Raw genomic sequence first — 22,232 nt, forward strand, 5'->3', positions numbered from 1 at the left:
TTGGTTGCATTCATTTCAGTGTGCATTTGTAGATACATTGTATCCACCATACATTTAAAGCTCATTGTTTCTCCCAATAAATCCTGGGAACTGCAGTTTACCTCTTCTCAGAGCTACAGGTCCCAGGACCCTTAATAAGATAGTTTCCAGGATTTTGTGGGGAAAATAATGTTCTTCAAATGTATGGTGTGGTGTTCAGTGATAATCAGTATATTATGAATTAAAAAATACTAAATGTGCCTTTAGGGTAAAATGCAAGTGTGTTCTCTGTTATCCAGTACTGAGATTTTTAACCTCTTTCTTGTGTTTCTCTGCTATGGTGCCATTCAGCTGTATTCCAGTTTTGTATTTTATGTGCCCCTAATTTCCTTTAGACTGGAAGCAGGGCTGAACAGGATACAAGGTTGCTAGTGTCTTTTCATCGTTTTCTCCCACTGCCCTCAAACTCCTTGTCAGCTATAGGTCAAGCAGGAAGGTTGTGTGTTAAATTGTGATATTGTAGGCTATCATTTGAATCAAGTGAGAAATAATGTCCAATGGTGCAGCAATTTCTTACTCTGTTTATTTCTAGAACTTCCAGATAACTTCAGTTCAAATACCATGAGTGATATGTCATGCCACTCATTTTTATTTTTCTCCATAGCCACCCTGGACCATTGATGGGTTGGGTATAAATTCTAGTGTAAATAAAATAAATATTGATGTGCATAAATTGTTCCTTTTTCCAGCCATTTGTCAATACTCACAGTACTGCCTTGTATCTTGTGTTGTCAACTGACATTTCATGCTCTGCTTTCTTAATATGGTGCCTGAGATTGAAGAGTTGAAAATGGGGGGGGGATGAAAAAATCTCTTACAAAGTATTCCATCAGTGGTTACTAGTTGTGTGCTGCCTCTAGCATTGAAGGCAGTATGTCTCAGAATTCCACGTCTGCAAGTATTTTAAAGGATATATTGTTTACTTGGACATAAATACTAAATTTTTATTGAGACAGAGTATGATATAAATAAAATACATATGTGTTTAGAATAATTATCTTTATTATAACATTTGCAAATACGTGCCTGTTAACTCGAAAGCATGTACTGCTAATTTCAGTGGATCTTTGCATGAAGGTAAGTGCTTTGGCTTAGAGCCTCACTGTATTGGCCTGTAGAGTGATGAAGAGGTCAATGTTGTTATTGGCTTGATTCCAGAGAAGTGTCAGCAGAAGGGGTTTGGTGGATGGTGACTTTCCTGCCCCTCTTCTCTCCCCCCCCCCGTATCACTTCCCCCAGGCACCTGGTTGGCCACTGTGAGAACAGGATGCTGGACTAGATGGGCCACTGGCCTGATCCAGCAGGCTGTTCTTATGTTCTTATGTTCTTACCACCTTAGGCTGGGGAACTTTGCTTATGGAAGATGTTTGGCAGGATTTGTAGAGATTTCCCCCCTCAACTGATGAGGCCAGTGCCCATCCTATTCAGGGCCTCCCAGTCTTCAAGAGGGGATTTGTTTGGGGGAACCAGTGTTTGCCAGGGAAAGCAAAGGGTGGAAAAGTCATCTTCCATCAATACTTCTCTGCAACCAAGATGTAAATCTGACTGTCCAAATGTATTGTGATTCCTTAGTCTCATTGACCTGGATCCAAAGAGCTTCTATACACTTGGGCATGCATTGTGGCATCTTGTGCTTTTTTGACCCTTGCACAGCAGATCCCTCTCCCCATGCAGTCTACTTTTGAGAACGCTCCTCAGTTTCCAAAACAATCTACTATCTGCCATGGAGGATTGCTGTCCAAAGGCTTGCTTATTTATTTATTAATAGCACTTATTACCTGCCTTTCACATAATGGTCCCAGGGCAGGTTAAATAAAAAGAATTTAAAATTATAGAATTTGAAATCAATAATGTTACAGAAAAAAACAGCATATATCAAAATTATGGAGAAGAGGAATTGACTAATCCAACTTGTATTTGTGCCAGGCTGGGAGTAGTTGCATGTGGGGGACCCCTGGCTGAGCCGGCAGGTTCCCGGCACTGCTGGGCTCTGCTAGCAGAAGTCCCTGGTCCCAACTGAGCTGCAGTGCTGCCGGGACCTTGCCAGCTCAGCTGGGGGTCTGCCAGGGAAGCCCAGCCCGGTGGATGGAGAGCTGGCAGAAAGCCCCAAAATGGGACATTCTGGGGGCATGGTGGAGGCGAAGCCAAGGGGAGAGGACTTCCTCTATATCCAAGTCCCTGTGGAGCACTCCCGTGGGTCCCAATCAGGCAGAAATTTCCATCAGCAAAAAGGTCGACATAGGTAAATAATTACAGTGGGTCAATGGGGAGTGGTTACTCCCCAAAAGGAATATTCATTAAAGCCGGCTTTTACCTCCCAGTCCCAGTGCACAGCGCCCAACTGAGCTGGCTTTCAGCCAGACCAGCAGCTTCCAGAAGGCAAGTGGATGCTGTGGAGCTTCCTGTCAGCTCCTTCACTGCTGCCTCCCCCCTGCCAGTTTCCCATGATTTGGATTGCTCTGCCAACATCATTTCATGCCACTCTCCAAAAGCATGGGCAAAAAGGTGCATTTTGACCTGTCAATGAAAGCTCTACAATGTAGGTGCAAGACTTGCCTTGGAGGGAAGAGCATTCAGAAGTCTAGGGGCTACCACCAAAAAGGTCCTCCAAAATGCCATTGTACCTCAAGCCAAATTTGACAGCAACACCCAAGAGTAGGGCTTTTTTTACAGATCTTAATGCTTCAGAAGGTCTATACAGTAATACCTCACATTAATGTACTCAGTGGGACCAGAGCGAGTACGTAAACCGAAAATGTCCTTAAAGTGAAGCACTACCTTTTAAAACTTTTTTACCTCTCCTTCATGCGGAGCCTCAAAGCCCTGGGCTAAAGCCTCTGCTGCTGCGCTGCTGCGCCTCCCAGCTGATTTGCGGTGGCGCGATCACGTTTATTTCCACCCCCGCTCTCTAAAGCCTCTGCTGCTGTGCTGCCGCGCCTCCCAGCTGATCGTGATCGTGCCTCCCAGCTGATTTGCGGTGGCGCAATTGTGTCTATTTCCACCCCCACGCGCTAAAGCCTCTGCTGCTGCGCTGCATTTCTGGAGAAATACAGGCATATGGAGCATGTACGTTATAGCGAGGCGACGTTAAGTGAAGCGACGTTAAGCGGGGTATGCCTGTATGAGAGTAGGTGCTACAGCATATATTTTAGGCCCAAACAATTTAGACCTTTACATTAACAAAAGCACTAGGAATTTGGGCCAGAAGCAAATTGGCAACCAGTGCACATCTTTTAAAACTGGACTTAACATGCATCCAGTCAGTAGTGCCTGTCAGTACCTTGACTGCCATATTCTGCACCAGCTTCCAGTCTGTCTTCGGTAGTAATCCCATGGAGAGTGCACTGCAATAGCTGAATCAGGAGGTTACTGTGGTTTACAAAACTGTGGTCAGGCTTTCATAGTCTAGAAAAGGCTATAGCTAGTGAACCAGCTGGAGCTGGAGCCACTTGTGCCTCCAGGAGCACCCCTAAGCTACACTGGCTGAACCCAGGGCATTAGGGTGTTCTTTAGATCCCAAGCATTACATGAATGCTTAGTTTCTGAGTTTTTTCTTTAAAGATGTGAGTTTCTTTACATTTTGCTTGATAATGCTATAATCTACTTACTGTTTCTGAGCTCAGATACAAAAACGTTCCTTTGTTTTTTGATAGTTGGTTGATTCTATTTTCATTTTTTTTTAAATAGTAAAGTAATTTTGTCTTTGATAGGAAAGTAAGTATTGCACGTGTTATTGCATGTGCTAACAATTTTTCATGGAAAACAACTTGCCTGGAAAAAATGAGTAGTTCTTTTCATTACTTTAAAATTTCTGGAAACTGTACATCTCTATCCCTGCCCCGTATTTTAGTACATTTTCTAAGATCAGCACATTTTTCGTTATTCTTTGCTATGTTGATAGACAGACACTTTGTTTTGAGTGGCTGCTCCAAAACTGTAGAACTTGCTTCCATTGGATATTTAACGGTAGTCTCTTCAAAGTATATTTATAGTGTAATCCTCCACGCGTCTATTCAAAAGTCCCACTGAGTTCATTGGGGCTTGCTCACAAGTTAGATACGTGGGTATAGGATTGCAGCCATAATGGCTAGTGTGTGGATGAGTGAAAGTGTTGGAAAAGAATATAGCTTGACGGAACTAGCCATTTTCTTAAGATACCTTTTTCTTCCAGAACTGTAGTTCGCTCATGGAACAGAGCAAAATGCCCCATCTAACGTAGATCAATCTAATTTAGTCAGATGGAATTGTGGCTCTTAGAAGAATATTTATTATTTTTATAGCTTATTCCAAGTGACCAGTTGAAGTGTGCACAAAGTGCTTCATATTATGAATGGTCTGCAGACTAAAATGGAATGAATCTGTGAATTGTGGACTATAAAGAAAACCAAATCACATCTCCTAAATGTAAGATTGAACTGTAGGAATATAAACATATAGCATAGTCATGTGTTATTACTGAGAACTAGTGAAATTACTATTAAGATAATGGGCAACTAGAGCACCTTTACCTTGAAGCCAGTTATCCAAGCTGTTACTGCTACTGGAGAAGTGGGGATGAATTAGGAAAACTGGGTAGCCTAAGTGGTGGTGGTTGTGGGGGGCTTTTGGGGGGTGGATTAAACCAGAGTTTTGCCTTTTTTTATAGCTGCTGCAACCCCAAGATCTCTTTCCTAGTTAGCTGCTGTCAGCTCAGACTCTATTAGTCTGTAAGTGGAGTTAGAATTTATAATTGCCCCAAGGTGCATTACTATACATTTGTTTATGTTGACCCCAGTAATGTGCATTTTCCAGAAAATTTTGAATTGAAAAAAATTCCTATATTAGGATAATTTGCATTCCAAAATTTTTAGTTGGCTTCAGAAAATTTTCTAATGCCCTAGAACAGTGTTTCCCAAACTTTCTACATGCGCGTACCCCTTTTGAGACATTGATTTTACCGGCGTACTCAACTTTCACAAAAATAATTGGGAGAGGGGTAAGGTATTATAACACATTTGTAATTCCTATAATTTTATATGAAATGTTTGTAAAAAAATAAATACAAAGTAGGTATTAAATAATAGAAATAATATTTATATAACAAAAATATATATTGAAAAATATAGAAATGATTCATATACTAATAATTAAAATAACTATTATTCAAGCAAAAAAAAACATTCTGGAAATAAAGACCCGTAGGGGACCCCCCAAAACCGGAAACTCCAGCCGAAAATCATGCAGCGGGTTTACAGAGGCAGCGCTTGCCTGGGCTGGAGGTTTGACTCTCCCGCTCTTTGGCTGCAGAGCGGTTTTCCCCCCATCCTGCTTGGGAAGCCACTCAGGCACACAGCCCAAGAGCAGGCAGGGGATTCAAACCTCCCGCCTAAAATTCACAGCTGATGAGCGGGCAGGTCAGGCAGGATGGGGAAAAAAACTACTCTGCAGCCGAAGAGCAGGAGATTCCCCAAGAGGGAAGTGGCTGGCGAGATGGCCGCTGCAGGGCTGAAGACAGAGGAAAAAAACCCACTTCCCCTCTTCCCGGTGTGAATATTTTTGTAGTCAAGCATACGCATAAATATCTTTGTGGCGCCATCTGTCTGTTTGTAGAAGTGTTTTTTGGTGGCCAAAGTCATTGCGAGGGAGTCCGAGTCTTATGAGAAACTGGAGGGGTGCACGAAAAGACAAGGAATGTATTGAGAGCGAAAGAGACTGCGCGTTGAATAACATCGGGATAAACCACTGTTATATTGATCTTCCCTCACATGATTGTGTGAGAAACTGGAGAAATCACAAGAACTGTATTTTCTCTTAAAAGAATATGCGCACACATTCTCCCCCCTGCTAAAACCGAATGCTAAAGTACAAAAAAAAAATTCAGCCATGTACCCCTTGAAATCCTTTTGCGTACCACCAGGAGTACGCACGCGTACCACACTTTGGGAAACACTGTCCTAGAAAGTGACCAAATTTACTCTTACTTGTTTTTCTTAGTTGTATTTAATAAACAAAACTAAAACTTTGAAACTGCCAAGCTTGCCTAATGTATTTGTAATTCCTAATGAGTGTATTAAATGGAAAATTTTCTGTGGAAAAATAGACCACTGGAAAAATGTTCTGTTTTGGAAAACTTTCTACTTCACATCACTGGCTCAACCACATTTGCCTATTTATGTTTGGAGAAATCCTTTTGGAACTTGATGCAGTCTTTTTGTTCTTGCCACCCTGGATAATTTGGTGCTTCCAGCAAACCTTGCTGCCTCACTGCTCACCCCTAACTCCAGATCATTTATGACCAAATGAAAAAGCACCTGCCCTGATACAAATTCTTGAGGGACCCCATTTCTTACATCTCTCCATTGTGAAAACATGCCATTTATTCTTTCTCTGGGTACACAATGTCTACGGATCATCTGCATGGAAATAGGTGGAAAATATTAAAGCTATAGCTATTAAACATAGTATTTTATTTATTTATTGCATTTATATACCGCCCCATAGCTGAAGCTCTCTGGGCAGTTTACAATAATTAAAACATTAAAAACAAATATGCAAATTTAAAAAACACATTTTTTAAAAAAGCAATTCAAAAACACATGCTAAAATGCCTGGGAGAAGAAGAAAGTCTTGACCTGGCGCCAAAAAGATAACAGTGTTGGCACCAGTCGCATCTCGTCAGGAAAATCATTCTGTAATTTGGGGGCCACCACTGAGAAGGCCCTCTCCCTTGATGCCATCCTCCGAGCTTCCCTCGGAGTAGGCACCCAGAGGAGGGCCTTTTATGTTGAGCATAGTGTACGGGTGGGTTTGTGTCAGGAGACGCGTTCCATCAGGTATTTTGGTCCCAAGCTGTGTAAGTAGTAGTCTTGTTGAAGAAGAATCAGCACGGCTTTGCATTGCTTCTGCAAACAAAAGTCCTGTACCACCAGTGTTTTAGAATCCTTTGAGATTATCAGCAGGCATGTAGATAAGGATAATTTGGTAGATACATATTTGGACTTGCAAAAATATTCACTAATCGGCAAAAAAACCCCTTGTGATTTAAGAACATACCTATAGCCAACAGATATTTCTATCAAACTTTTAAAAGCAGGGAAATTGGGCAGCTATGGTGAATGCACCAGGGGAGCAGGAGGCCTGACCTGTCTGAGATATTTACTGCCCTACAAATGTGTTAAAGTGCAAATACAATTTGGGTTGGTCTTTCACAGTCCAATCCACTTCCTATGGAGCTTGAAAGAATTTGGTAACATGTGCCTCTGAGCATATGGTGAGTGGTGGCAACACCTGACATTGCCAAAGGTGGAGAATTACATTTTTGTGTGTTTGTTGGTGGTGGTCTTACTTTGCTTCTTTCTCATCTAGAAAATTATCTCTCTCTCATTATTCATCCTAGAAATCTGTGTCGAATTTATTTTTATTAACGTCAAAGCCTTTTTATTGGTCAGTGTCATATGATGGCGAAGACAGCCTTTTGTGTTTGAAACAGGTGGTTATGTTCTATTTCTATTTTGGGTGCATTAACAGTTGAATCTGAAACTGCCGTTTGATGTAAAATCAGACTGATTACAATGTGTTGCTGCTTAAGCAATGAATCTAGCTGTTGGAAAAAATAAACTTTGCCTGCCCAAGATGCATGTATTCAGCCTGCTATGTTTAAACCACTCCACTTAAGGAAAGGTGGGCATGGTCAATTAAAAACCTAGATCACACCTAGAATTTTGCTATGATATATTTCACCTCCCAGTGTTTTATCTTGTGCAAACTGAGACGCTCCACATGTCCATTGGAAACTATTCTGCAGAATGCTCAGTACCATTATTCCACAATTGTTTTGGGATTTTTTATTTAGTGTTGCAAAGTGTTGCTGTATTTCACATATTCACAGAAGCAGAAGCAAAAGAAAATGATTTACTATAGGAAATTTCACTAAAATTGCAAAGTAAATCAAACATATTTAAAGTGACTATCTGAACTATATCAACTGGCTTAATATCGTTGCTTCCTCCCTGCTAAAACAAGATCAACACAGCACTTGTCTTGTTTCTGTTATTTAGGTTGATGGCAGGTGTTGCCACCACTCCCCATATGCTCAGAGGCACATGTTACCAAATTCATCCGAGCTACACAGGAAGTGGATTGGACTGTGAAAGACCAACCTAAATTGTGTTTGCATTTTGACAAATTTGTAGGGCAGTCCAATATCTCAGAGAGGAGTTCAGGTCTCCTGCTCCCCTGGTGCATTCACTATAGCTGCCCAATTTCCCTGCTTTTTAAAGTTTGATAAAAAAATATCAGTACGTTTGTAAACGGCAAGGTTTTTTTGCCTATTAGTGAATTTCTCTGCTTTTTAATCCGGGAGGTAAGAAATGGGATTGTGTGCAAGTTTACTGAGAATGGATTGATCATTTGGTTATTGGGTTCAGTGGGATTTACTTCCCTGCAATCATGCTTAGGATAGGTGAAACTAATGACGGGAGGGGGAGGGGAGGAGGAGGAACGGCAGGGGAGGGGGAGGGGAGCAGGCAGGAGGGAAGGAGGAGGGCAGGTTTGATCATTTGGATGATTATTGAGTTCAGTGGGATCTACTCCTGTGCAATTATGCTTAGGATAGGTGAAACTGACTTGGGGAAGGGGCAGGGAATGAAGAAGAAGGGCAGGAAGGAGAGGGTAGAGGGGAGGAGATTGGGTGGGTGGGCACTGGGCAGAGGGGAAGCCCCTTTCCTTTCTAAAAGGAAAACATTGTGAAAAGTATCATTCTTTTTCAGGGTTTCCCCCACCTTTTTATTCTGCAGCAGGCACATGTACCCTCCCACCCACATTTAAACCAAAGCTGTCACTGACCACATCCACACCAGACCTTATTCCACTTTAAACAGTCATGGCTTCCCCCAAAGATTCCTGGGAAGTGTAGTTAGTGAAGGGTGCTGAGAGTTGTTAGGAGATGCCCTGTTCCCCTCACAGACCTTCAGTCAGAGCAGCCGACTGTTAAACCACTCTGGCCACTGGAGCTCTGTCAGTGGAATAGGAGTCTCCTCTCAGCACCCTTCACAAGCTACACTTCCCAGGATTCTTTGGGGGACTGTCTCAAGTGAAATAAACGTCTGGTGTGGGTGCGGCCTCCTGATTAGAGAAGCCAAGCAGCTGTGAGTCTGGCTTTTAGAACACACTGAGAGTTGGTTCTTACTGAGCATGCCTGGCATTATCATTGAGTTCAATGTAAAATTTCTTAAATTAATTAAAAGTCAGCTAGGCATTTTTTAAGTTTTAAGCTGCAGAAGATGAAGGTCAGAGTATGGGGCAAGGTCAGTATTAGAATTACAGGTACTCTGTGAACATGGCTGATTTTAATGAATTTCAACAAATTATGAGAACTCTGACCAAAAGAAATCCAACAGGGGTCTAGTTTTTCTCTCTCTCTTTTTACACTTTGAACTCTTGATTCTCTCTAACTGTTTTATGTATTGCCATGAAAATTTAGAGGGTTGTTAAGCATTTCTGAGTTCAGGACTATAAGTTTTGTAAGGTTTCGTTTTGAAATGAGTTTATGGGAAGCATCAGAATGGCATGGGGGGTGTTTTCAATTTAACATTGCGGAATGTGAAATTTCTATGCTGGCTGTAGTATACAGCCATTCTTGTGGCTTTATAATTTTGACAAATTTCCTTATGAAAGGCAATAATGAGATTACAGTCAGTGTGCCTCTTATGAATTGATAACTAGTTAAAGAATGGAAGGTGCAGAATAGGAGTAAAGGGTGATTCCAATAGATTTCACCAGATTTGATTATAAGCAGGAGCTGCACCATTAAACAAAAAAATCCTACCCATATTGAGACACTAAAAACACAGTTAGAAAAAATATATGTGGCATCACTGATTTACAGGGTGGTCAGAAAGGAGGGTCATCTAAAAACTGACGCTGCAGTGGTTTGCATTATCTTTAATTTCTCTGCTTCAATAAATAATATCAACTTCAGCCAAAAAAGGTTTTATTCACCATTGTCTGAACGTCATTTTTATATAGTTGTCAACTACTTTACACCAAATACAGGTTGAGCAGCAAGCAAGTTAAGATGGAAAAAGAATGTGTTTTTGTTTGTTTCCCTAACTTTGCCCTAAATGATTTCCATAGTGGGGTTGTGCAATTAATCGATTTCCTACAGTGTGTGTGTTTTAACTCATTCTACTGTAATTTTAATGTCTTTTAACCCTGGGAACCTGTTTAAAGGCAACTTATAAATCCCATTAATAAACAGCATCTGAAAAGGAGGCTTCACAGAAGGAAGGTGAAAGTAGTTCATGCAGTTTCTTTACAAGTTCCTTTTTGGACATTATTATTACATTGCTACCCCACCTTTCCTCTAAGGAGCTCTAGAACATGCAAATATGGTTCTTTCCCTCCAAATTTAATCTTCACATCTATATGAGGTAGGTTAGGCTGAGAGACAGTGACTGGCCCAGGTTAATGCAGTGAGCTTCATGGCCAACTGGGTATTGGTACCCTGGTCTTCTGGGTCCCACTGTAACCTCTGTACCACTCTGGCAGTGAGGAAGGGATATTTGCTTTTCCCACTGGTTGTGCAGCCTCTCAGAATTTTTTAGTACTTTCAGACATTAAGGTGAAAGTGTAGATATTACAGTCACAGTGTAGTGTTACTTCCCCTGGTTAGCGAAACACACTGGAGCATTGAAACCGCATCTATGCTTGTATCTGTCCACAACAATGATAATTTTCAAGGAGTAGTGATGTTACCCTTTGCAGGAGAAACAACAATACCTTAAAGAAAAACACATTTATTATGGCATGAGCTTTTGTGGGTTCTGTCACTGTGCCTACCCTGGCAATACTATTGCAGGACCTAATCATACAGCCAGCGTGGATTTTTCACATTCCGCAGTGTTAAATTGAAAATACTCCCCCATGACATTCTGATGCTTCCCATAAGCTGATTTCAAAACAAAACCTTACAAAACTTGTAGTCCTGAACTCAGAAACGCTTGCTTAACAACCCTCAAAATTTTCATGGCAATACACAAAACAGTCACGAGAATAGAGAGTTCAAAATCGAAAAAGAGAGGAAAAACCCCCAGACCCCTTTTGGACTTTTTTCTCTGAGTTCTCATAATCTGTTGAAATTCATTAAAAATCAGCCATGTTCACAGAGTACCTGTAATCCTATTACTGATCTTGCCCCATACTGTGACCTACACCTGCAGCTTAAAAGTTAAAAAAAATGCCTAGCTGATTTTTAATTAATTTAAGAAATTTTGCATTGAACTGAATGATAGTGTCAGGCATGCTCAGTAAGAACCAACTGTGAGTGTTCTAAAAGCCAGAATAACAGCTGCTTGGCTTGGCTAATCGGGGCCACACCCACGCCAGACGTTTATTTCACTTGAGACAGTCATGGCTTCCCCCAAAGTGTAGCTTGTGAAGGGTGCTGAGAGGAGACTCCTATTCCACCAACAGAGCTCCAGTGGCCAGAGTGGTTTAACAGTCAGCCACTCTGATAAAAGGTCTGTGAGGGAAACAGGGCATATCTTAACAACTCTCAGCACCCTTCACTAACTACACTTCCCAGGATTTTTTGAGAGAAGCCATGACTGTCTAAAGTGAAATAAAGGCCCGGTGCAGATGTGGCCAGGGACAGCTTTGGTTTAAATTTGGGAGGGAAGCTACGTGTGCCTGCTGTGGAATAAAAAGGTGGGGGAAATCTTGAAAAAGAATGATAGTATTCTCAGTGTTTTCCTTTTAGAAAGGAAAGGGGCTTCCCCTCTGCCCAGTGCCCACCCACCCAATCTCCTCCCCTCCTCCTCCACTCCCTGCCCCTCTCCCAGGTCAGTGTTGGACTACTACCTGGGAGACCAGGGTTTGAATCCCCACACAGCCATGAAGCTCACTTGGTGACTTTGGGCCAGCCTCAGAGAAAGGCAGTGGTAAAACCACCTCTGAATACTGTTTCCTATGAAAACGCTATTCATAGGGTCACCATAAGTTGGGATCGACTTGAAGGCAGTCCATTTCCATTTTCAAACATGATTGCACAGAACTCCCACTGAACTCAAAAAGTATGCAAATGATCAAACCCACCCTCCCTTCTCCCTCCTATTCCCTCCCTCTTGCCTCTTCCCTCTCCCTTCCTTTGCCCCTCCGTCCCCATCCCCTTCCAATCCCCTCCTTCCCCTTCCCCCTCCCCTTCTTCCTCCCCATGGTCAGTTTTACCTATCTTAAGCATGATTACACGGGAGTAAATACAATTGAACTCTATAAGCATGCAAATAACCAAACCTGCCCTCACCTCCCCCTTCCTTTGCCCCCTCCAATCTGCTCCTTTCCCTCCCCCTCCTCTCCCATGGTCAGTTTTACTTATCCTAACCATGATTGCATCAGAGTAAACCCATTGAACTTAATAAACATGCAAGTGATCAGACCTGCCTTTCCCATCCTTCCACTCTCCTCTCCCTTCCTCCACCCCTCCCCTCTTCCTTCTTCCTCCTTCCCTTCCCACTCCAGCCCTCCCTCCCTCCCCCACGGTCTGTTTTACCTATCCTATGCATGATTGCATGGGAGTAAATCCTACTGAACTCAATAAACATGCAAATGATCAAACCTGTCCTTCTCCTCCCCTCCCCCTCCTGCCTGCTCCCATCTCCCTCCTCCCCTCTGCACTTCCTCTCCTCCCTCCTTCTCTTCCCCTTGCCATTCACTGTGGTTAGTTTCACCTATCCTAAGCATGATTGCAGGGGAGTAAATCCCACTGAACTCAATAAGCATGCAAATGATCAATCCATTCTCAGCAAATTTGCACACAATCCCATTTCTTACCTCCCGGATTAAAAAGCAGAAAAATTCACTAATAGGCAAAAAACTTTGCGGTTTAAGAACATGCCTATAGCCCACAGATATTTCTATCAAACTTTAAAAAGCAGGGAAATTGGGCAGCTATAGTGAATGCACCAGGGGAGCAGGAGACCTGAACTCCTCTCTGAGATATTGGACTGCCCTACAAATTGTCAAAATGCAAACACAGTTTGGGTTGGTCTTTCACAGTCCAATCCTCTTCCTGTGTAGCTTGAAAGAATTTTACTTGCCATAGGCTGCCAGACTGTGCCTGATTTGCAGGACTATAATGAAAGTGGAGAGTAGGTCTTCAGATGTTCTGAGTTAGCATGTGTCTTTTTGTGAATAATGAGCTATTGCTATCACTAGTTGTAGTCTAGCCTTGTACAAGCTTTGAATGTGGCCCAGAGAGTAGAATTCTATGAAATAGATAAAATTTCAGACTTGCAAAACTTTGCTTATAGTAGTATGCATAACTCATTTTTTCAATTAATTGTGTTGTAAAACAAGCTTCCGTCTTCAGAGAACAGCATGTTCTTAGTTCTGTAGTTCATAGTTTTCAAACTGCATACGCAAGTTATTTGATGTAGCTTCAAACGCGTCCCTCAACAACACAGAATTAATTGGGGCCAGTTCAGAAGCTGGCAGCCTTGTGCCTACAGCCACAGAATGGTGGAACAGGGTGTGAATTCCAGCTTCACTCTGAGATCTTTGCACCACCTATGAAAGCACAATTTGGTCTCTTTATGACACAAACCACAGAGATGCCAAGGAGTAGAAAATTAGACAAAAGCATGAAAAGTGCTCTAAAGGGGAGGGGAAAACAGCAGCTCTTTAAAACCCAGGGATTCATATCGTCTGCCCAAGCAGCTCACATATCAGTCGCAGCTCTAACTCTGCTCATTGGCTAAAAACCCTGACAGATGGGACCAGCCAGGCCGGTTCAGTTCACAGAAACCACTTAGAAGGGTACCTGCACATTTTGCTTCATACCTGTATTTCCAAAAGGGGTAAAGACTTTTTTTAAAGAAAGCTCAGTCTGGATCCCCTGCCCAGGGGCACTAATGAAGGCCTTTGTTGGTGAAACATGAAGTTGGGGAAACATGTTGGGGAAACGTGAAGTGGAAGGGGCAGAACTGGAGCTTGAGATTGATAGACAAACGGTCAAGGAATGCCTAATAACTTTGAACGAGTTTAAATCGGCAGGGCCTGATAAACTGCAGCCTAGAGTATTGAAGGAACTGGCTGAAGAACTCTCAGAACCACCATCTATTATCTTTGCAAAATCATGGAGGACTGGTGAGGTGCCACATGACTGGAGGAGAGCTAATGTTGTCCCTATCTTCAAAAAGGAGGAACCGGGGGAACTACAGACCAGTCAGCCTAACATCAATCCCTGGAAAAACTCTGGAGCAGATTATAAAGCAGTCAATCTCTAAACACCTTGAAAACAATGCAGTGATTACTAGGAGCCAGCATGGATTTACAAAGAACAAATCCTGACAAAAATCTTACTTCGTTTTTTGATCGGGTAACCTCCCTTGTAGACTGTGGGAATGCTGTGGACATAATATATCTTGACGCCAGCAAATCTTTTGACAAAGTGCCCCATGATACTCTGATTAGCAAGCTAGCTAAATGTGGGCTGGATAGAACAACTATCAGGTGGATCCACAGTTGACTACAGAATCGTACTCAGAGTGCTTCTCAATGGTTCCTTCTCAAACTGGGTGGAAGTAATGAGTGGGCTACCACAGGATTTGGTCCTGGGCCCAGTGCTCTTCAACATTTTTATTAACGACTTGGATGAGGAGGTACAGAGCATGCTTATCAAATTTGCAGATAATACAAAATTGGGGGGCACAGCTAATACCGTGGAAGACAGAAACAAAATTCAAAGGGACCTTGATAGACTGGAGCATTGGGCTGAAAACAACAGAATGAAATTCAACAGGGATAAATGCAAAGTTCTACACTGTCGTGCCCGGGTTGGGACTCAAGAACAGAATCACTTGATGAAAGCAAATCAGTTTTTATTAGAGTAATTTCCAGACATAGGCTTCTCCGCCTCATGAACTCTTAACATGAACCAAACCCCGCGACATGGAAGAGAGTTGATAGAACAGAGTATCAAACATTCCCTGTCCCTTATCAAGGGGGCTTTCGGGCGCAAATTCTCTCGCTCCGCCTCAAATTGCCCACATCTACGCCCCTTCCCTCTTTTCTTTGGCGCCTTTTTAACTGTCTTCGGGTGCGGGGCGATGGGGGGGCGGCTACCTCCTCCCCTTCTGATTCGGAAAGGATGGTAGGGAGTGGGGGGGGTTGGCCCAACACTTCAGGCGATTTCTCTCTACCCTTCTCTGCAGCCGAAGGGCCTTGGTCTCCCTCCTCCTCCCCCTCTGTCTGTAACTGCTTCACATTCCTAGGGGGGGAGTGCGTGGGAAACGAGTCTGTTGCCTGTTCAAGGTTTTCCCCCTCTATCTGGGAAGCCACCTCCTCCCCTCCAGACGACTCAGCCCAACTGCCCCCCTCTCCTAGCTCATTCTCAGAAACATCAGAATCCCAACCATACATCCTGACATCATTCCCTTCTCCATGCTGTGCTCCCTCCCACCCTGTTGGTTTGGGGCGATGAGGGGATTTCTCATAAAAGTCTCTCACTAAAATGGGGGCGTGAACGTCTTCTGCTTTTTCCCAGGATCTGTCGGCTGGTCCATAATTCTTCCAATGAATTAGATATTGCAGCTGATTTCTCCTTCTCCTGGAGTCCAGGATCTGTTCCACTTCAAACTCTGTTTGTTCCCCCACCAATATCGGTGCCCCTGGAGATTCTATCGGCCTCAACTCACTGGGGGGGGGCGGCCTTCGTTAGCAAGGAACGATGGAATACTTGGTGCATTTTAAAAGTCTCTGGCAACTTTAAACAAAAAGCCACTGGATTTATTTGAGCCTGGATCTCGAAGGGTCCCACTCTCCTATCCTGCAACTTCCTGCACTTACCCGGCATGTTAAAAAAGCGGTTTGACAGCCATACTTGATCGCCCACCTGGAGGGGGACCCCCTCACACCGACGTTGATCAGCAACTCTTTTGTATTCCCTTTTGGCTTCGTCTAATTGTTGTTTCAACACTTGCTGTGCTGCGTGTAATTCCTGTAGGAATTCCTCTGCCGCTGGCACAGGCCCGCCACCTGTGTTGCTGGGAAAAGCTTTGGGATGAAATCCATAATTAGCAAAGAAGGGTGTTTGCCCAGTGCTGGTGTGCACGGAGTTATTGTAGGCGAATTCTGCAACATGTAAATAGGAAATCCAGTCATTTTGCTGGTAAGATACGTAACAACGCAGGTACCTCTCTAAGACTGCATTAAGTTTCTCAGTTTGCCCATCAGTCTGAGGGTGGTGAGAGGAGGAGAGCCTTAGCTCCATTTTCAACTGCTTCCAAACAGCCTTCCAAAATTTAGCTGTGAACTGGGTGCCTCGATCCGAGACGAGGCTGTCTGGCAACCCATGCAATCTGTAAATCTCTTTGATGAACACCTTTGCCGTTTCTTTGGCGTCCAAGGCACCAGAGCAAGGGAGGAAGTGGGCCATTTTAGTCAATGAATCCACGATCACCAAAATAGCAGTCATTCCTTGTGACCTTGGTAGATCGGTTATAAAATCCATGGAGAGATCCTGCCACGGCCCCTTCGGAGTGGCTAGAGGTTCCAACAACCCTGCAGGCCTCCCTGTGCTTGCCTTCGCCCTTAAACACACGGCGCAGGATTTTACATAGTTCTCAACATCTCTGCGCATTTGAGGCCACCAAAAATCCTTAGCTACATTTTGAATGGTTTTAAAAATGCAGAAGTAACCAGCTGTGACATTGTCATGGCATTGACGCAATACTCTGAGTCTGAAGTCCCCTTTTGGCACATATCTGGCAGTTTTAAACCACAACAACCCATCCCTCCAGTGGAAACTTACTTCTGAGTCCGTGCTCTGCTCCATTTCCTGGATGTAATGTTGTATGTCTGGATCCCCCTGCTGGGCCCTCTTGAGCTCTTCTTCCCAGGACGGCTGACAGGCTCCTAACGTGAGTTTTTTCGGTGGGATGATGTGTTGGAGGGGGGTGTCAGCTTTTTCGTCTTTGTATTGGGGTTGTCTGGATAGGGCATCCGCCCTCTGATTTTTTGTATGGGAGTGGTACTTTATTTTGAAGTTAAACCTGGCGAAAAACTGCGACCAGCGTATCTGTCTCTGGTTCAATTTCCGAGCGGTCTGTAGGCTCTCGAGGTTCTTATGATCAGATCGTACTTCTATCTGATGTTGAGCCCCCTCCAAATATTGCCTCCAGTTTTCGAATGCGTCTTTGATAGCTAAAAGCTCCTTTTCCCACACAGTATAGTTTTTTTCAGCATCTTTGAGCTTTCGAGAGTAGTATGCACACAGGTGTAGTTCCTTCCCACCCCTGTCAGGCTGCAAGAGAACCCCCCCGATTGCCCGGTCCGAGGCGTCAGCTTCCACGACGAAAGGCCGGGTCGGGTCAGCAAAGCGTAGGATAGGTTCGGAGGCGAATTTCTCTTTCAGGTCTTCAAACGCTCTTGTTGCCTGGTCTGTCCATTGAAACTTCCCTTTTCCCCTTAAACAGTCTGTGAGGGGGGCGGTTAGTTTGGAGAAGCCCGGGATGAATTTTCTGTAGTAGTTGGCGAAGCCCAAGAAACGTTGCACGTCCTTCTTGGTGGTCGGTTGTCCCCAATCCAACACACAGCTCACCTTTCCGGGATCCATCTCCACTCCCCCTGCTGAAATTCAGTATCCAAGGAAGTCCAGGGAAGACAGGTCAAAGCCACACTTTTCCAGCTTGGCATATAGGTGATTCTCTCTCAGCCTTCTCAGCACAGTTCTCATGTGTTGGTCATGCTCTGACTGGCTCCTTGAAAATATCAGGATGTCATCCAGATAACAAACCACGTACTGGTCCATGAACTTCTGGAACACCCCTGGACTGCCACTTAATCCAAACGGCATGACCAGGTACTCAAATTGACCATAAGAGGTGTTGAAACTCGTCTTCCATTCATGTCCCTCCTTCATTCGGACCAAATTATATGCCCCCCGCAGATCCAACTTTGTGAAAATCGTGGCAGAACGCAGTTGATCTAATAACTCTGGAATTAGGGGCAGGGGGTAGCTGTTCGGGATAGTAATTTGGTTGAGGGCTCGATAATCATTGCAAGGTCATAGCTCACCTCCTTTTTTCTTCACGAAGAGTAGGGGGGCTCCTGCAGGCGACTGCGAGGGACGAATAAATCCCCGCTTCAAGTCCTTTTCCAAAAATTCTTTCAGAGCTACTCTCTCTTGTTCTGTGAGGGAGTAGATTTTGCCTGCTGGAATGCTCGCTCCTGGCACCAAATCGATAGCGCAGTCATACGGCCGATGGGGGGGTAAAGTCTCAGCTTCAGTTTCACTAAACACATCCTCAAAGTCCAAGTATTTCGAGGGGAGGGTTACCTCCTTGACCTCCTGCACAGCTCCTGCTAGGGCTTTTATTGCTTTCTCTGGCTGACAATTTTTGTGACAATACTGGGACGTAAACCACACGACTGCTTCTCTCCAGGCTATTTTTGGGTCATGCTTTATCAACCATGGCATTCCCAGAATCACTTCAAAATTAGACAGGTCCAATACACACAAGGAAATGAACTCTTCATGCCCCGGGATTTCTAGCTTCAAATCCTCAGTGGCTCTAGTGACCCCCCCCCCGGACTTTAGTGGTCTGCCATCTATCGTCTCCACTGATAAGGGGACTTCTAGTTTCCGATGCGGGATGTGGTGGCGTTTGACTAGGGCGTATCGATGAAGTTTGTAGAGGCTCCACTGTCGATCAACGCTGTTGAGTTGAACTGCACTCCTGTGGAAGTTGTAATCCTAATGGGTAATACCAGAACCCCTTTTAGGGGGGGATGAGTTAACGGAGGCCCTTTGCACAGCGCTGCCCCCAGTCCTCTGGCCTGTACTAGGACTGGGTGCTTCCGTTTCCCGACGACCCTGTTCTGTCTCCTTTCAGTTCACAGTCCCTAGCTAGATGGCCTGGCTTGGAACAAATAAAGCAGAGACATTCTCTGCGACCTCTGTCTCTTTCCTCCTCCGACAGCTTTGTCCGCGCCCCTCCAGAGCCGTCCCCCACGTTGCCTGACGTCCCGGGGGTCAAAGGGATTTTACTGCGGGATACTGAGGCTGAATATTTTTGCACCTCTTGTTTTCTCTAAACGTCTTCCTTCCAGTCGGTGATCAATTTGTAGGCACAGCTGGATTAGTCCAGACAAATCAGTTGGAGGTGCGACTCTGGCCAGCTCATCCAATGTCTCAGCATTCAGTCCACTTCGGTACATAAACATCAGTGCTGAGTCATTGTATCCAGTCTCTTGAGATAAGATCTTAAATGCATTGGTATATTCCAGCACAGCTCCTTTTCTCTGCTTCAGAGCACTCAATTGCCTAGCCACCGTCTCGGCTCTTTGGGGATCCTGAAACATTTCAGTCAGGGCTTGTATAAATCCTCCATACCTGCCCAGGATGGCATCCTTTCTGATTAGATAGGGGGTGACCCACTTGGCAGCTTCCCCTTCCAATAGACTGATCACAAAGGCCACTTTGGCAGCATCATTGGGGAATTCTGCATCCTTAATGTCCAGGTACATCTCACATTGGGCCACGAAAGTGGAGAGCTGGTCGCCCTGTCCCGCATACTTGGGTGGTAGTCCAATTGGGATCTTGGCCACGGCGGCTGCAGGGGCTGCCCGCATTCGATCTGTTGTGGATTTCAGGCTCTGATTGACCAATTTCAAGGTTCTCACAGTTGCTAACAGGCTTTGAACGTCCGACTGTAGGTCTGCCACACTCGACCTCAGTAGCTTCACTTCTTCCGTCTCAGAAGTGGGGTTTATCCCCCCAGCAGCTCCCTTTTCCATCTTGTCACGTTCAAGTGGCGGAAGCAAGGAGGGTTGAGTAGTTGGTTCTATCAAACTGTCGTGCCCGGGTTGGGACTCAAGAACAGAATCACTTGATGAAAGCAAATCAGTTTTTATTAGAGTAATTTCCAGACATAGGCTTCTCTGCCTCATGAACTCTTAGCATGAACCAAACCCCGCGACATGGAAGAGAGTTGATAGAACAGAGTATCAAACATTCCTTGTCCCTTATCAAGGGGGCTTTCGGGCGCAAATTCTCTTGCTCCGCCTCAAATTGCCCACATCTACGCCCCTTCCCTCCTCTTTTCTTTGGCGCCTTTTTAACTGTCTTCGGGTGCGGGGCGATGGGGGGCGGCTACCTCCTCCCCTTCTGATTCGGAAAGGATGGTAGGGAGTGGGGGGGTTGGCCCAACACTTCAGGCGATTTCTCTCTACCCTTCTCTGCAGCCGAAGGGCCTTGGTCTCCCTCCTCCTCCCCCTCTGTCTGTAACTGCTTCACATTCCTAGGGGGGGAGTGCATGGGAAACGAGTCTGTTGCCTGTTCAAGGTTTTCCCCCTCTATCTGGGAAGCCTCCTCCTCCCCTCCAGACGACTCAGCCCAACTGCCCCCCTCTCCTAGCTCATTCTCAGAAACATCAGAATCCCAACCATACATCCTGACATACACTTAGGAAAAAGAAACCAAATGCACAGTTATAAGATGGGGGATATTTGGCTCAGCAATATGACATGTAAGAAGGATCTTGGAATTGTCGTTGATCACAAGCTGAATATGAGCCAACAGTGCGATGTGGCTGCAAAAAAGGGAAATGCTATATTAGGCTGCATTAACAGAAGTATAGTTTCCAAATCACATGAAGTATTAGTTCCCCTCTATTCAGCACTGTTTAGGCCTCATCTTGAATACTGCGTCCAGTTCTGGTCTCTGCACTTCAAGAAGGATGCAGACAAACTGAAACAGGTTCAGAGGAGGGCAACAAAGATGATCAGGGGACTGAAAACAAAGCCCTATGGGGAGAGACTGAAAGAACTGGGCATGTTTAGCCTGGAGAAGAGAAGACTGAGGGAAGATATGATAGCACTGTTCAAGTACTTGAAAGGTTGTCACATAGAGGAGGGCTGGGATCTCTTCTTGATCGTCCCACAGTGCAAGACATGGAATAATGGGCTCGAGTTGCAGGAAGCCAGATTTTGACTGAACACCAGTCAAAACCTCCTAACTGTTAGAGTCATACGACAGTGGAACCAATTACTAGGGAGGTAGTGGGCTCTCCGACACTGGAGGCATTCAAGAGGCAGCTGGACAGCCATCTGTAGGGAATGCTTTGGTTTGGATTCCTGCATTGAGCTGGGGGTTGGACTTGATGGTCTTATAGGCCCCTGACAACTCTATTGTTCTATGATTCTGTGGTGCCAAGTTGGTGACCCCCAGCTTAATCAGTAGATAAAAGAGCATAGGGCAAGATCTAGAGAACCCAGTGGACATGACAGTGCTTCTGTGCACATGTATTAGGGGTTGCTCTCTTTTTTGTTCTAGTGGTAGCTCTTTGTACCTCATAGGGTACAGCTTCAGAAGGTCACCTGATCCCCCCCCCAAGCACCTAAGGGGCAGTCGCTGGCAAAAGGAATGAAAAGCCCCTGTTTCAGTGTGGACAACATACCCCATAGCCTGACATTATTTTGTTTTTGTTTTTTAACCTCTGGCAGTTGTGTGCTGTGTGAATGTGGAAAGATGCATTGTAATGATTTGAGGTGTCTGGATAACTTGTACTGGTTATTATGGACAGGGATGTAAACATGAAGGCTGCCATTTTTGGCAAGTGTTTTTTGTGCCATGTACGTCACCCTAAAAGTTTAGTGTGGGCTAGATAACTTGATCTCGATAAGGCAAATGTTTTGTGAATTGTAAAAATGTCTCTCTCCGCTCTCCCCTTTTCCCTAGAATCCAGCAGAAAGCTATCCAGGAAAAAGTGTAGAGCAGATTCTGACTTCTCTGAATATGGATTAAATTCAGTTTAGGCTCTCCCTTACCAATGACGTTTATGCATGTTTGTTTCATTTGTCACTTCTTCAATTTATTCAATAGACGAGTTCCCATTTGGAAAATAAATTGTTTGAGAACTTGTCAGCCAACTGTTGAAGGTTAAAATCTACTCACATTGTTGTAAATGTTTTCCCCTGGACTTGCTTGTAGTGTTTTTTAGCAATTGGAACAGCTTTCCACAGGTAGGCAGTATCAGCACATTGCTGAAGCAGTTCATAGGACTACAGGTTTTTGTTCTTAAAAATCAAATCGTACAATTTCAAGCCTAGATTGCTTGTAGGATCATAGCTGCCGTGCCACTTGATCCAAAATATGGGGATTTTATTTGACGGTACATTTGGGAAGTTGTAAGTAGTTGTCAAAGAGAATATGTGGC

The 22,232-nt window shown here is 44.3% G+C and overlaps 1 protein-coding gene across 1 annotated transcript in view; it reads left to right on the top strand.

The window, feature by feature from the left end:
* The window catches only part of VTA1 (vesicle trafficking 1), a 64,386-nt gene that overhangs the window by 607 nt on the left and 41,547 nt on the right, over positions 1–22,232 (top strand). The gene's annotated exons all lie outside the window — the stretch shown is intronic.

Source organism: Rhineura floridana, chromosome 4 (genome assembly GCF_030035675.1).
Source record: "Rhineura floridana isolate rRhiFlo1 chromosome 4, rRhiFlo1.hap2, whole genome shotgun sequence".
Taxonomy (NCBI): Eukaryota; Metazoa; Chordata; class Lepidosauria; order Squamata; family Rhineuridae; genus Rhineura; species Rhineura floridana.